Source organism: Aptenodytes patagonicus, unplaced genomic scaffold (assembly GCF_965638725.1).
Source record: "Aptenodytes patagonicus unplaced genomic scaffold, bAptPat1.pri.cur scaffold_124, whole genome shotgun sequence".
Classification (NCBI taxonomy): Eukaryota; Metazoa; Chordata; class Aves; order Sphenisciformes; family Spheniscidae; genus Aptenodytes; species Aptenodytes patagonicus.
In genome coordinates this window covers 19958-26733 of record NW_027472067.1, presented here as the reverse complement: position 1 = coordinate 26733, position 6776 = coordinate 19958, and positions in this window count along the sequence as shown.

Sequence of the window (6776 nt, the reverse complement as noted above, 5' to 3'; positions counted from 1 at the left end):
GGGCGCCAAAAAGGACTGTCGTGGTTTAACCTCAGTCGGCAACTGAGCACCACGCAGCTGCTCGCTCCCTCCCCCCCACCCCGTGGGATGGGGGAGAGAATTAGAAGAGCACAAGTGAGAAAAACTCGTGGGTTGAGATAAAAACAGTTTAATAATTGAAATAAAATGATAATAATAATAATATGATAATAATGATAATACACAAAGCAAGTGATGCACAGTGCAATTGCTTACCACGCACCAACCGATGCCCAGCCAGTCCCCGAGCAGCGGCCCCCCCGGCCAGCTTTCCCCAGTTTATGTACTGAGCATGACGTCACGTGGTATGGAATGTCCCTTTGGCCAGTTGGGGTCAGCTGTCCTGGCTGTGCCCCCTCCCAGCTTCTTGTGCACCTCCAGCCTTCTCAGTTGGTAGAGCATGGGAAACTAAAAAGTCCTTGGCTCGTGTAAGCACTACCTAGCAACAACTGAAACATCACTGCGTTATCAACTTAGTTCTCATCCTAAATCCAAAACACAGCACTGTACCTGCTACTAGGAAGGAAATTAACTCTATCCCTGCCGAAACCAGGACAATATCCACCCCTTATTCTATACCATCTGCGTCATGCTCAAGTCTCATATTTTCCAGTACATTTTCATTAATCACCACCCCCTTTTTATATATATATATATATACACACACACACACACACAGATATCATTCCCTTAGTCTGTGGGCCATCCCTCTAAAACTTTCATTTAGTCCATGACTTTGGGCTCCATCTGTCGTAATAATCTTCCAGGGCAGGAAAAATGGAGATGGTATGTGGTGTTGGATTGTTTCATGTTGAAGTCAGTTCTGGTACCATCATCACTGTGCTTTGCTTGGTTTCACTGAAGTTATTCTTCATAGTCTGGGTGATTCTTATTGTAATAACATTAGTATGGCATATAATATTATTAGTATGATTAGTATATCTGTGTATTATTAGTATAACTATTATAACTATAATTAGTACTTAACATCACATAATTCAGATCATTAGCTATTCTCACCCAAAATCAAATCCCCTTGAGGTACACATCGGACTTCCCCATCCTTCCGCATTATCCACCAAGTGGATAATAAGCATTACCTAGCAACAACTAAAACATCGGTGCGTTATCAACTTAGTTCTCATCCTAAATCCAAAACGCAGCACTGTAGCAGCTACTAGGAAGGAAATTAACTCTATCCCTGCTGAAACCAGGACAGCGAGTTAGGATTAAAGTGTGTTATTGTTATGGACAGGATCTGGGTTTGTTGGCCCTGGGTTCCTGAGGTTAGGTTATTTTTGCCTTATCTCGTGATCTGGGTGGTCTTTTTTGGGGGGAGAGTCCTGTTTTAGCTTGTTTTCCTTTTTAGGGTTTGGATAGGGGCATTTGGTTTTTGTATGATGTGTCTTCTGCTTGGTTTTTTTTGCTCTTCTGGTGGATTGTGTTGCATTTTCTGTCTTGTAACCACCATTTGTGGTCTAATATGTCTGACCGGGCCGGGCAGCATCACTTCTGTTGCGGTCCAACTCATTTCCACTGAGTCAGTAGGTAGGTGGTTAGGTATGGTGGACTTGCAGTTCATGGAGAATAACTGCCAGATGACTGATGGGCACTTCTGGGGTGTGGGAGGACTTCTGGCCCACAGGTAATGACTGTCAGAGGACTTAAGTGTACTTCTGAATTTGTGTGGACTCCCCATATTCATGGTCATTTCTCCTGCCTTGAGGAAGAGCCCTGGGAAGACATCGGCCGCAGGGAAGGACAAGCGTTTCCCCAAGGGTATGTGGCTTTTTGGTTTTTGCTTTTGAGTCAGAAACCTGCAAAGAGGCTGCTGTCGTTAAGTTTAGTGACGTTTTGTAAAGTCCTGGACCGAGTATCACGTGACTTGAAACATCGCTGAAAAAAACGGTAGAGGTTTGTCTGTGTGTTCTGGATGCTTCAGTTTTGCACGTCTGCTCGTGGTGGTGACTTCGTACAGTCCTTAGCTGCTATGTCAAGGCAAGACGTGTGCTTAGGGCAAGGTTCAGCATCCACGATAGTGGATGTGAATCCATATTTCAAATAGACTTCTTGATCATTTTGAATTTTTGGGGGCCAAATTCTTCTCAGATCTGATTCAATCATCCTTGGTTTTGCCTGTTCACGTAACTGGTGAAGAGCTCGTAGGAGGAGCAGGAGAAGGGTCAGCACTGCTGTTTCCACGTTGGTTGGTTGCTTGTACTGGTGTTACCAGGGTTATCTTCCATCTGCAGTTTCTTTGCAGGAATCTCCTTAAGCCACTTGTCTCTTTTGTGAGGGGTCGTGGACTTGACGGGAGACCTTTTGTTCCTCAGTAATGCCTTAGGGATTTACCTGTCATTTTTTGTTTGCTTGCTTTTTATTTGCTATGCTTAATTTAAAAAGCTTTTTGTAGCTCTTTGGATTTCTGTCCTTAAAGGAAGTCTCTAGGATTTCTACCCAGAGGTGTCCAGAAAGGACTGTGCTTGTACACTGCTGTCAGCCTTCAGTCTAGGGAAATGGCTGGTAGTGGTGAATGTTTAATGGTAATGTAACTCAAATGCATCTTAAATATTCAAGCTTTGCCCTCGTTCCTGATATGCCTGGCGGATGATTCTCAGCAGCTCATAAACAGTATGTTCTGCTGTGCTTTACCTGTTTAAAATAGTGTATCACCAGAAATGTCTTCCTTAGTGCCTACACAGAGCAAGAACCTCCAGTAGCAAGGGCATGCTGACCCTCGGGCAGCTTCAAAACAATGGATAAATGTGAATAGGTTAAAAACCCAGTCCCTTGGTAGCAGAGAGAGAGAGAGAGAGAGAGAGTGTGTGTGTGTGTGTGAGAGTGTGTGTGTGTGTAAGTCCAGCTGACTCTCCACGCTTGCTCAGCATGTCACAACTTCATGTGGGTAGGGGTGGATGGAGTCAGTATAAGCAGGTGTTGTAACTGGCCAGGCAGTTGACCTAAAGAAATGAAAATAACCTTTGAATAGAGTGGCATGCCTTTAGATGTAGGGGTGTATTGCCTTTTCCTTCCTTGGTCTGAGCACAGCGTACTGAGAGGTGTTTCCATCTGGGGGAGGGAAACCCATCCAACAGCCACCGTCAGCCTCAGGGCCTGTGGTCCCTGATGGAGGCGTAAGTGCTTGGGACAATTTGACTTGTGTGGTGTTTCTCATTCTGCTCCTAGTTTTTCCCATTAATGCTTGCTCTTTGCTTTATTTGTCTTTGTAGTGTTTTGTAAATATTCTCCATTCATAGCTCTGAGCACTGAACTACGTGTTCCTTTCCCTGAACACCCATAAATAGCTCTGGATTTTTCCTTGGGAGCTGTCGTGGATGGAGTGAGACTGCACTTCACTCCTAAGAGAGAAGCAACAGTACAATTTTATTGGTATAAAGTGTGAGTTAACAAAGTTCAATGGTAAATGCAACAGTGATTTAGCAAGATTCGATGGCAAGGTACACTTGAGTCTTTGCTGCATAGAGGACAGGGTCAGACAAAACTGTCAGGGAGACCCTCCCGTTGAGCCATGCAGTTCAGAAAGGACCCCTTGCTTTCTAGACTCCTTCCCAGAGAGAAGGCTAGGTACGGCTGGATCCAATCCTAGTCCCAGACTTGGTCAACGGTTTATGTCTAAAGGATTATATATGCGCAATCAATCCTTTATACCACTTAGCTAAGATTTGAAAGTTTAGCATGCTATTATTCACTTACCAAGTATCTGTCGCGGCAAGGAATCTCTCAACCTCGAGGAGTAACCTTGAGAGGCGTCCCGTCAAGGGGAGATCCTGGCATGCAGCCCGCTGCCGTGCAGGAGAACTCAAAGGGCTCCTGGGCTGCTCACTATTTTTAGGGGTAGGATGATTGACTCATAGTCATATTTGCATACCGATAATTGTGGTTAGGTGGGCATATTTCTCACAATAGCCCTTGGCTATTGTGTTGTTATCTGGCTCTTGAATCCACTTTGAATGGACGCAGCTATCACGACCAGCATCCATAACGGCCGCCCCTGGTAGTTACCGCTTGAGCAGGGTTACAGGAGAGAAAGGTCAGGTTGGGCGGGGAGCACACCGTCACAGGAGCAGAGAAAATGAGGACCCTTTAGAGTTGAGAAGAGAATTTAATATGAGAAATACTTCAATGATATGCATCTTGTGAGGATGAAAGGACCTGCTTTAAATTCTTTTCATTGTTTTTGCAATCTTTAGCAGTACCTTCTTAAAAGTCTACTGAGGCTTAAGAAACTTTTTGACTACAGGAAATTATCCAAGATAAATATGAGGCGTTACTTTGACAGAAATGTGTTTCTTTCATTAGAACAAGGACATTTCTGACGGATTTGGCTGCTGCTTTTCCTGCACCTCGAGGTAGATCCCTTTGCTGGTCCTTCTCCAGGAGCAGCTGACGCTGTGGTTTCATGACAGCCTTTCCCTGGCCGCTGTTCAGTGAACGCTGCTGCTTCACAGACCTTCTCCGTGTGCCGCTGGCTTGCTCCAGTGCGTGCTGTGCTGCTGTATGGGGCTGGGGAGCTTTGACTTCTAATTGGGGTTAAAACTCACCTGGCCCAAGCAGCGGTGTAGTTTTGGTAGCCAGCGTTACCCCTAACCTGTGTGTTACCTCCTGCAGCTCGCGGTGCTGCTGCAGAAATGCATGTTCCGGCAGGACGGGGGGAGAGGCAGGACCAGGCAGATGGGGCTGCTTGTGTTCCTGGGAACTGCGAGCGCCCCGCAGAGAGGCAGGGAGCTGGTGCAGGGAGCTGGTCCAGTTGGGAGGGGAGTGGGGAGGGTGGGAGCACGCAGGCGAGGGTGGAAGGAGGGTGGGGTGGGGACAGTCTAGGGTGGGGACCCTGCACGCACCGGGGAAGCTGCACGGGGAATCCTCTCTGCTGAAACAACACCGACGGGGGTTCCTGGCTCCTGTCAGCGGCAAACAAACCGGCAGGAATCGTGGTCCATTTGTTGCTCGGTACGAAAGCAGGGAAGGAGCTCGGGAAGTATTTGTGTCAGAGACACACAAATTACATTTTTTGCGAATCTTTTTCAATTTTTCAGCGAGCTGTGAGGCTGGGAGGAAAGACGGTGGGTAGGAGGGAATGTGCTTAGTGACATGTCTGAGGAAGACAAAGAAAATAAATATCTAAGTAAGGGTCAGCCTAACTGTTCTGAGTTTTGGCTGTTTAAATGTTGGCCTGAACTGCGGCAGTATCAGGCCTGTGTCTTGTAGGTAAAGCCTGAATGCAACCTTTTGCATCAGCCTTTACAGTGCCCAGTAATTGTTTTATTATTGTTTTATTCACAATGCACAAGCGTTGTGAACAGGAGTTGCCTCTTACATTGACACAGTCATCTCTGTAGGTAGATGCTGCACATGTTCATGCAGATGCTGGACAGACCAGAAGCTGTAGTGCCAGTATAGAAGGGCAGCTTGGCACGAGGATCATGCTGTGGCTCTCACAACCAAGGCCATTTGTGCTTGTTAGTTATTGTCGTGCTAGAGGAATTTCCCAGGTTTGGCATCTAGTGTGAAACTCCAGGCATCCTCCATTTTTTCAGGTCTGGTGAAATGATCGTACGTATCCAGGTGGCTGCTGGAGTCTGGGAGTGTCAGTCCACGCTCACTAAATTGCTCGCAGGCAATTAGCGCCCTGGGGGGGAGTGATGTGGGTCAGGCTGTGTTGGATCTGTGCAAGGGTGTACAGCAGCTGCAGAACCTGGACGTTCAAGCCTTGGGTGTAAACCCTGAGTAAGAACAGAGGAGGGGAAAATGGTCTTCAGAGGCTGTAGTCATGATCAGTTTTCTTCCCAGGGTCTCTGGGGCTTTGTGAGCAGAAAACTCTCCCTGAAACAACTCCTCCTGAAAGGTCTGTTATGCTCTCTACCTCCTGCTCCATTTTGGATCTTTCTTACAAGAAAGGTTGGGTTTTTTTTTGGTTTGGGTGTTTCTTTCCCCTCTCTGGGATGTGAAAGGCCTCTGTTTTGGAGAAAAGCAAGCAGGTCCCTCTGGATGGCATCCCTTCCCTCAAGCGTATCGACAGACCACTCAGCCTGATGTCACCTGCAACCTGGCTGAGGGTGCACTCGATCCTACTATCCACGCCATCGATATTAAACTGTATCGGTCCCAGTATGGACCCTTGAGGGACACTGCTCCTTGCTGGTTTCCACTTGGGCATTGAGCCACTGATTGTTCCTCTTTTGTTAACCTTTTCCATCCCCATGAGGAGCTGGGGAGGCTGTTGGGGGTGGGGTGGAACACGGGGAGCCCCCACATTGCCTCCTGGGAGTTGCCCAAACAGAAGGTCAGAGCCGGCAACCCCAGAGAGTCCTTAGCAGCCAACAGACAGAACGGACGTGGTGCTGCCAGCCCTGCAGCTCCCACCGCATGGCCCCTGGGCTCCCCCGGTGCCCCGGCTGCTTCAGCCTTTTGTCCGTCCCGAAACCAAGGCAGGGACTGACCCTGACCCCTGCAGCCCAGGGACACTCCTGGGGGAAGGAGTGGAGGTGACCACCAGCGATTGCGCCCGGCTCTCTTTCAGGCTCAGCCAAGCTGTGCTGGCTGCATGGGCAGGAGCAGCCCTTCCCTGCAGCCTGGGCACCCCAGGCACCCCCAGCAGGTATGGCACCCCCAGCAGATATGGCCATCTGTCCCATTTCACCTCCTATGAGCGAGTCTTCTCCCCAGTCTGCAACCCTGTCCCACTGGCACAGCAGCTCACACCGTGGGAAGTGCCCCAGCCACAAGGTCCCCATGTACCT